This window comes from Xenopus tropicalis, chromosome 4 (assembly GCF_000004195.4).
Source record: "Xenopus tropicalis strain Nigerian chromosome 4, UCB_Xtro_10.0, whole genome shotgun sequence".
Lineage (NCBI taxonomy): Eukaryota > Metazoa > Chordata > Amphibia > Anura > Pipidae > Xenopus > Xenopus tropicalis.
Window position 1 is genome coordinate 57,351,951 of NC_030680.2, and position 8,473 is coordinate 57,360,423.

An 8,473-nucleotide genomic window follows, 5' to 3' on the forward strand; every position below is an offset into this window, starting at 1 on the left:
TAGATTTGTAAGAATTGTGGTATAAGGTTGATTCTCATTCCCAGGCGCTTACTGCCATAGCCCTTTTCAAAACCTTCCCTTTGGTGTAGCCTGCATCCACCTATTCTTTCAGTTATTTTTCAATAGTCTGGATTTTTCAATAAGTGGTAAACTTTTAATAAACACACTGCACCCTAGGGTGCATGCATGGATCTGTTAAGCCCCGAAAAACTTCTCTAAAAGATGTTATCTACGGTACTGATTCAAATATGAATTAAACAATAATAAGGAAAAAAATCTGACACAGATCAGACACAGCTTATCAAATCACAACCATCCTATAACAATACTACTTACATCTGCTTTTTCAAAGTACAATATGCGCTGGTTCAAATGCTGGTTCTTCAAATGAAGAGACATTCATTTCAAATTTCACGCGTTTCGGATTGGCTGCAAGGGGGGAGTGGGCACGGCTTCCAGGGTCAGGGATGATGCGCCCGACATTGTGTGTTCGACCCGCGTCAGGGAAGGGGCAGTAGTCACTGCGCATGCGTGTAATAACAAAAAATGAAACAGCGCTTGCGCATACGCCAGAATGCCAGAGCTTTCCAAGGGGAGGGGGACTGGGGGACTGTCTGTAGGCAGCAGGTATCCTGGGAGTGAGAGCAATGAAACAGAAGACTGCTTAATAATTCAGCACTTAGGGATACAGCTATATGAAGGTACTGTTCTGCCCTTTACTATATTAAATTTTCATCTGAGGGGTTGACATGTCCTTTAAGTCTACTAAAAAATCAATAAAACCTTAAATAAACCCAATAGGATTGTTCTGCCCCCAATAAGGGGTAATGATATCTTAGTTGGGATTAATCACAAGGTACTGCTTTATTTCTACAGAGAAAAAGGAAATCAGTTTTAAAATTCTGAATTATTTGATTAAAATGGAGTCTACGGGAGACAGGCTTTCCGTAATTTGGAGCTTTCTGGATAACGGGTTTCCAGATAAGGGATCCTATACCTGTACTACATAAGAGCCATGAATATCTTGTAAATGATATCCTTAGAAATGGAGATTAGTGATGCGATTGGTTATATTCAGTGCTTGGTGATGTCATTTCTGTCACATGACTTACTGAAACTTGTGTTTCAGTGAGTCATGTGATAAATAATGTACCCCCTCAGAGCTCCATGACCTATTTAAAAGGAATTTGCCCTTGTGCTTTTGGTCATAGAACTCCTCTGTGACTTAAAATATCCCTATATTTTACAATGGGGGAATACTTCTCACTACAGTACATTAATAAAATAACTTTTTGTATGTTACAGAATTCCCCATTCCTTGAAACTGTGCTATTGGTTTTCATTATTTCTTTTTTGACAGCACAGGTATTGGACCCGTTATCCAGAATGCTCGGGACCAAGGGTATTCTGGATAAGGGGTCTTTCCGTAATTTGGATCTCTATACCTAAAGGCTAAAAAATCAACAAAACATTAATTAAACCCAGTAGGCTTGTTTTGCATCCAATAAGGATTATTTATATCTTAGTTGGGATCAATTACTAGGTACTGTATTATTTCTACAGAGAAAAGGAAAATCAGTTTTAAAATTCTGAATTATTTGATTAATATGGCGTCTATGGGAGACAGACTTTCCGTAATTCGGAGCTTTCTGGATAATGGGTTTCTGGATAAGGGATCACATACCCGTATTTGAATTATTTGCCTGCTTCTTTCCAGCTTTTAAATGGAGGTCACTGACCCCGGCGGCCAAAACAACTGTTGCTCTAGAACCCCCCCTTATCCCCTCAATATGTACCAGCACCATATGTATTCAATAACAACACAGAGACATGGTTATGGCTAAATCTGCTAGAATCACAGGATTTATTAATATCATAGCCATAAATAATAAAATATTGGGCATTACCTAATGCCAGCTGTGGCTCCCAAACATGGCTCAGCTAAAGGTCAGGGATTGGGTATTGTGCCCATGAGAAACCTACCTTATCCCTCTCCCTGCCCTTTAGTGTGCAAAAATGGCTCTAGCCCCACCCTAGGGGTGAACCGATACCTTCTGGCTAGGCCTGCACGATGGGAGGAGCCAAAATGATGCTGGGACCAGCAGCTGGGTTCATGGGATGCACAGAGACCTAAACAGGCGATGATCCAGAGAAAGGCAAAAACCCTTAGCGCTCGGCCAATCTGCACTGAAGGGAAAAATTCCTTTCTGACTCCAAATAGCAATCGGTATTATACCCTGGATCATGGCTATGCACACATCATGCACACACCAGGCACACAAATGCACCCATACACTCAGACCTACACATCATGCACACACCAGGCACACAAATGCACCCATACACTCAGACCTACACATCATGCACACACCAGGCACACAAATGCACCCATACACTCAGACCTACACATCATGCACACACCAGGCACACAAATGCACCCATACACTCAGACCTACACATCATGCACACACCAGGCACACAAATGCACCAATACACTCAGACCTACACATCATGCACACACCAGGCACACAAATGCACCCACACACATACATACAAAAACACACACACATACACACACACATATACATACACACACACACATACACACACACACATACACACACACACACATACATACACACACACATATACATACACACACACACACATACATACATACACACAAATGCACACAGACACAGAAGAGATAAAAAAAACAGGAGGGTCAGGGAGGTGGAGGGTCTCGGAAAAGGGAGATAAAATCCAGAAGGACTCGTCTGGTGGAACGCTGAAAATAAAAGAAGAAACTGGTAAATGTTTAAAAAGAGAATAAATGACAGATATGTAATTTGTTGTTTTAGATATCAAAGACTTATTCTGGGCCTACAGAATATCAGCCATCTGGAATGTCACTGTGAAAATGCCCAGCCTAGTTTGTATTAGAAGGGATAATGACAATAAAACTTACCCCTCTGTATGATTTTGTTAATTATTATGGCTGAAAACGTAATATGATATGACTGAGATATGAAAGATGGATTATGGGCAACAACCAACAACCTAACAGCCAATCCAGGCTTATACCATGCATCCATCAGTTATCTGTACCCTTAGCTATAAATTTTTTCTTTTCTACCCTTTCCTTTGAATCTACCTTATTGTTGGTTATCCTTTTACAGAAAAAGCAGACAAAACAATTAAGACTTATAACTGGAACAATAGCTCTATTAGTTCATTGTCTCATGATAACTAATGTGCCTTCGTATCATATAACTTTGTATTTCTCTGTCCTTGCTTTTGTTATTGAAAAAATAAAAATATGTTACAAAAAAAAAAAAAAGATGGTTTATGGGAATATGACATTATATGGCCAATGGCAAGGTACTGTATAAGGGGTTGTGGCTGCACATTTGTCATTTAATCTTTAGTTATAACTATGAAATCCTAAGTGGCTTATGTGGTATGATAAAGAAAATGACATAAGAAAATGACATTAAATAGATTACCCGAATCCTCTGAAATTTCTTCTTTATGGCTTTTGTAAGCCTCCTCCTGGTGCTCAGCCTGGGCACCACCACCACCACAGGGGGTTCCTCTCGTTGTTCTTCCGAGTTGATCCTGAGCAAAAATAAATTAAAATATGAGCCAATGTTGTATTCTGTTTCAAAAGTTTTTAGACCAGAAACACTAATACAGACAGCATAATATAACATTAGCCATTTACTATAACATTACTAGTATACCTGCAACAATACTGTGCCCTGTGCCAAATGTGGGTAACAGAGCTTAGTTTGCTGTAGGTTACAAGTTCTGCTGTAGGGATGGGCAACCCTGGCTGTGGCCTAGAAACACTGGAACCTTGTGATTGAGCCAGTGGCTCTGGAACTGTCTAATGCTCAGAACATGCAGGGACTCTCTTGGATCACTTTAAAAAGAGGAAAGCTCATTGTACCTGTATGGCTAGGGACTGGTCTTCTGAGAGTCAGAGACCACAGGGGCTGATACTAGGGATTGCTAACTGCAGTTGAATCTAGTATGGGCAAGGTACAAACACAAGTTGTGCTTCTTTGGCTACTTGCTCCATCTCTAATGAATCTGAAAGACTATGGTTACAAGGCTATGGGCCACAAATTTATTGCAATGTAGGTGTTTAGCAAAATGCTGAAGTGACAACTGACACTCTTTTCATTGTATTCCTATGTGTCAGAAATTGAATAGGAAATGTATCACATGTATAATACTTACTTAGCAGCTTCCTCCATCTCTTTCTGCCTGGCCACGATCTTATTATGCAAGCCTTCAAGTCTAGATCCCACAACCTGTGAGCAAGGGGGTGAGAAAGAAGATACTTTTATATATGCATTTAACAATGGTGTTAGTAGTTACTGCATTACATTGCAAATTAAAGAATAGGAGAGAGAGATAGAAGACAGTTCTTGATAATATAAAGGTACTATCTTAATATTTCATTATTTATGAGCTTTTGGTATCCAGATAACAGAACCCATAGCAGCACAACATAGGATTTAATATTCATCCAAAATTTGGAATTAGCAGTTGGTTGCTATTGTTTACAGCACTATTTGTATCTACAATGTTTCTGTTACCTGCACAAATCTACACTATGTTTCTTTTAAAACACACACAAAATTGCCCAGTATTCCCTATAGCCTGACTAGCATTAACTGTGTCCTTCAGAATTCAGCAACAAAACACCCATAAAAATCTCCTGAAATAGTAAAAGTGGGCAGGAAACTTACTCGCCGGGCTTGCTGCGTCTCTTCATATTGGTCCAAAATATGCTCCACGTCATGCTCCTGCTGTAAGAGACAAGACTCTGCATTAAACTACTGCTGATTTGTAACAGCGGCACAGTATTGGTACTTATAGGGCATAAAAGAAATAGCATTGATAATATTATAAAGGGCTGTTGCTGGGGATATGGTGAGTAATAAACTCACAAATTATAATAATAGGGTTACAGTTGATACAATAAATAACCTCAGTAATAATAATAACGAATATAATATTAATGATACTTACTTCCGATAAAGCCAGGACTTTATGGATGCCATAAAGCGTGATCTCCAGCTCCTCAAGTTGTTTCTGTAACATAAAGGAAGGTACCAATTTGAGAAAGGGATCTATATACCATAGCTGTTCCCCTTGAAATCAGACCTATAAAGCAATTTGTGGGTGGCTTGGCCTTCTGCATTTTTCAGCTACTCCTGGTTTACAGGACACAGTAACCAAAACTCACACATTCTCCTTTATTATTAATTTCTGCTCACACATATTAACTTTGTACACACTGGCACAGGGGTATATTGAAACCCATTATCCTTTAAACTGCATAATGGGAATAGCTTTAGTTGTGTACAGTGAGGGTCTGGATCTGCTCATGTTATTCCCTGTTTTTAATGTCATTTTCCCCATTTCATCATTTAGAGTCACACAAAATATTTGCAATTGAATTTCCTTCTCTGTTTATCTAAACTTTGGATTCCTTACCCTATAGGCATCCATTACAATGAAGTGGGCCATGTCCCTCAGATGTCCAATATCATAATCAACATAATATTGATTGATGAAATGATCCCTAAAAAGCAAAATCCCAAGAGATCATTAGTGACACTTCCTACCTACTATTTCACTGTATTTATACTGTACGTGCACTTATTCATTTTAACAGATACAATATGGGGCAAAGACAAAATGTGCCACAATGCATTGTAGGGTGCAGAGTGAAATGTCATTTGTGTCTGTTTAGGTGCTGCCTATTCTTTGTAACCAGGTTGGAATGATCCAAGACAGTTTAAAAATTAGTACAGGTATGGGATCCCTTATCAACCCGTTATCCAGAAAGGTCTGATATACGGAATTCCCGTCTCCCATAGACTCCATTTTAATCAAATAATTCAGAATTTTTAAGCTGATTTCCTTTTTCTCTGTAGTAATAAAACAGTACCTTGTACTTGATCCCAACTAAGATATAATTACCCCTTATTGGGGGCAGAACAGCCCTATTGGGTTTATTTAATGGTTAAATGATTCCCTTTTCTCTGGAATAATAAAACAGTACCTTGTACTTGTTCCCAACTAAGATATAATTGCCCCTTATTGGGGGCATAACAGCCCTATTGGGTTTATTTAATGGTTAAATGATTCCCTTTTCTCTGTAATAATAAACAGTACCTGTACTTGATCCCAACTAAGATATAATTACCCCTTATTGGGGGCAGAACAGACCTATTGGGTTTATTTCATGTTTAAATGATTCGCTTTTCTCTGTAATAATAAAACAGTACCTGTACTTGATCCCAACTAGGATATAATTAATCCTTACTGGGGGCAGAACAGCCCTATTGGGTTTATTCAATGGTTAAATGATTACAATCTAATCTGGGAAAGATAATTGATAAGATCATTTTCATGTTACTTACCAGTCGTCGATGTCCGGAAATCTTTGAATGTATTGATGTTCTGCAGGGAAACACGTTGCCATTAAACACTGAGCTAACAGAGGGAACCAGTCACATATAAGAAACCAGCGCAGAGGCCTTTCCCAAGGACAGTGGCCATGTTTCCACTTTTCCCAATAAATTTTGGGTTAAATGAAACCATAGGCTGCTCTATCATATACTGGTGTCATGTACTGCAGAGTACTATTCAGTTAAAGGAGAATTAATCGCCATATTATTGGAGGGGTTTGATTTGCTAGATACTACCAGTGACTGTAATCGATAAATAGTGTATACCCTCTCCTTTAATATAGCTGTCCCATCAGCGGTAATAGCATTGTTCTGGTCCCCCTCCCCAAAGTAAAAGACTTCACCCCCATCCCATGGTCCCTTGGTAATTACACTACCGTGACCCTTATTGTATACACCAAGTCATCTCACTGTTTGCCAGAGAATTAGCAGCCCTGAAACTGGACAGGGCTTACTAAAAAGTGGGTTGGCTCTACACAGATAAAGGAAAGCATAATGAAATGTGGCTTCAAGTTTAGCAGAAGAAAAGTTCTGAATGTTTATAAGGGAATTTTGGGCATGACACCTTTATATTTCTGGGGTCAAAACGTAAAGTTACTGATGTTAAGCACAATACTTACCATAGTAGCCAAAAATGGCCTCATCGAAGCTCTGTTGATGAATATAGTCCTCCAGGACTGCGAAAAGCACCTGTAGGTAAAAGAACGTTAAGCACTCAATTCTCAATGGATCTATATGCTGCTAGGGAAGAGGCTAAGTATATGCTGCCAGGGAAGAGGCTAAGTATATGCTGCCAGGGAAGAGGCTAAGTATATGCTGCCAGGGAAGAGGACAGGGTATATAGTAAGAAGTAATACAAAATAGTCTCATAGAAAAGGTTTTTCTGTGGCACTTAAAAGTTGTAAGTTTTTTTGGGCCCAATTACCATTTGTATTCAGTATTAGGATACACCAAAAATGCAAGGTGTCAAATCGTGTATAATGAGACCAAGCACTCAAGGAGAATGAATGAGAGAGAAAGAGCACTTTAGATGAGTGCAGAGTTCCATTTTCCCTTTACTTAAAATGAGAGAATAAAGTGATCCCTTACCTTTACCTCTGGCATTCTGCTGCCTCAAAGTACAGCCACCTAAAGGCAAGTGATACAAAGGGGCATTATATCAGTATTAAATAGTATTCTGGGCAGACTTGCTACATAACAAATGGTTAAAGATCAGTAACATTACCTCTAAAAAAGGTGTGCCAGAAGGTGCCGTTGGAACCAGAAGTGCCAGATGTTAAACTCTTCTGGTTCGTATAGTGAGGGGTTCCTCACACTTGAGGACCGGCACAAGGCCGGGGCACCCAAGGGAGACCCTCAGTAGAAAGTGGCTTTCCCCAAGCTCAGACCAGAATAGAATTGATCGAACTAAAGGGGAAGCCAAAAAATCGCTCAGGAATAGCAATTAAAGTCGCAGGTCGCACAAACCGCAGGTACAGTAGCTCAGCAGTATAGCAATCTGGATAGAGAGACCATAGAATATAATATAAGAGCAAATAAACTTCAGACAGAATGCATTTAGTAAACTAGAAAGGGAAGTTTGAGAACAAACTTCATGTTGGGTTGAAAAACGTCATGTCTGTTGTTGGCTCCACCCACTTTTTCTAACCTTGGACAGTTATATAGTAAAAACCACTGTGCAAAGTTTGGAGACCCTGGTTTTATTAGTGTCTGAATGGCAGCAATTTAAATTTCCCCACTGAAAGTCAACGAGTGACATCTGATTGGAGGTTAGTGGCTCCATCCCCTTTTTCTAACCTGGAACTGCAGTTACTCAGTGACTAACTCTGCAAAGTTTAGGGACCCTAGGATTAATAGTTAAAGAATGGCAGCAATTTAAATTTCCCCACTGAAAGTCAACTAGTGACATCTGATTGGAGGTTGGTGGCTGCACCCCCTTTTTCTAACCTGGAACTGCAGTTACCCTGTTACACACTCTGCAA

At 39.5% G+C, this 8,473-nt stretch overlaps 2 long non-coding RNA genes across 2 annotated transcripts; both read right to left on the reverse strand.

The window, feature by feature from the left end:
• Positions 1 to 4,673: 4,673 nt before the first annotated feature.
• LOC116410306 lies at positions 4,674 to 5,822 on the reverse strand. Its single transcript, XR_004222266.1, has 3 exons — positions 5,512 to 5,822; positions 5,044 to 5,106; positions 4,674 to 4,820 (listed from the first exon to the last, which is right to left on the reverse strand). It is a non-coding gene; the product is annotated as an uncharacterized LOC116410306 (long non-coding RNA).
• A 620-nt stretch (positions 5,823 to 6,442) lies between these two features.
• Positions 6,443 to 8,087, reverse strand: LOC116410565. The gene is made up of 4 exons (XR_004222482.1): positions 7,717 to 8,087; positions 7,581 to 7,619; positions 7,112 to 7,181; positions 6,443 to 6,483 (listed from the first exon to the last, which is right to left on the reverse strand). It is a non-coding gene; the product is annotated as an uncharacterized LOC116410565 (long non-coding RNA).
• Between the last annotated feature and the right edge of the window lie 386 nt (positions 8,088 to 8,473).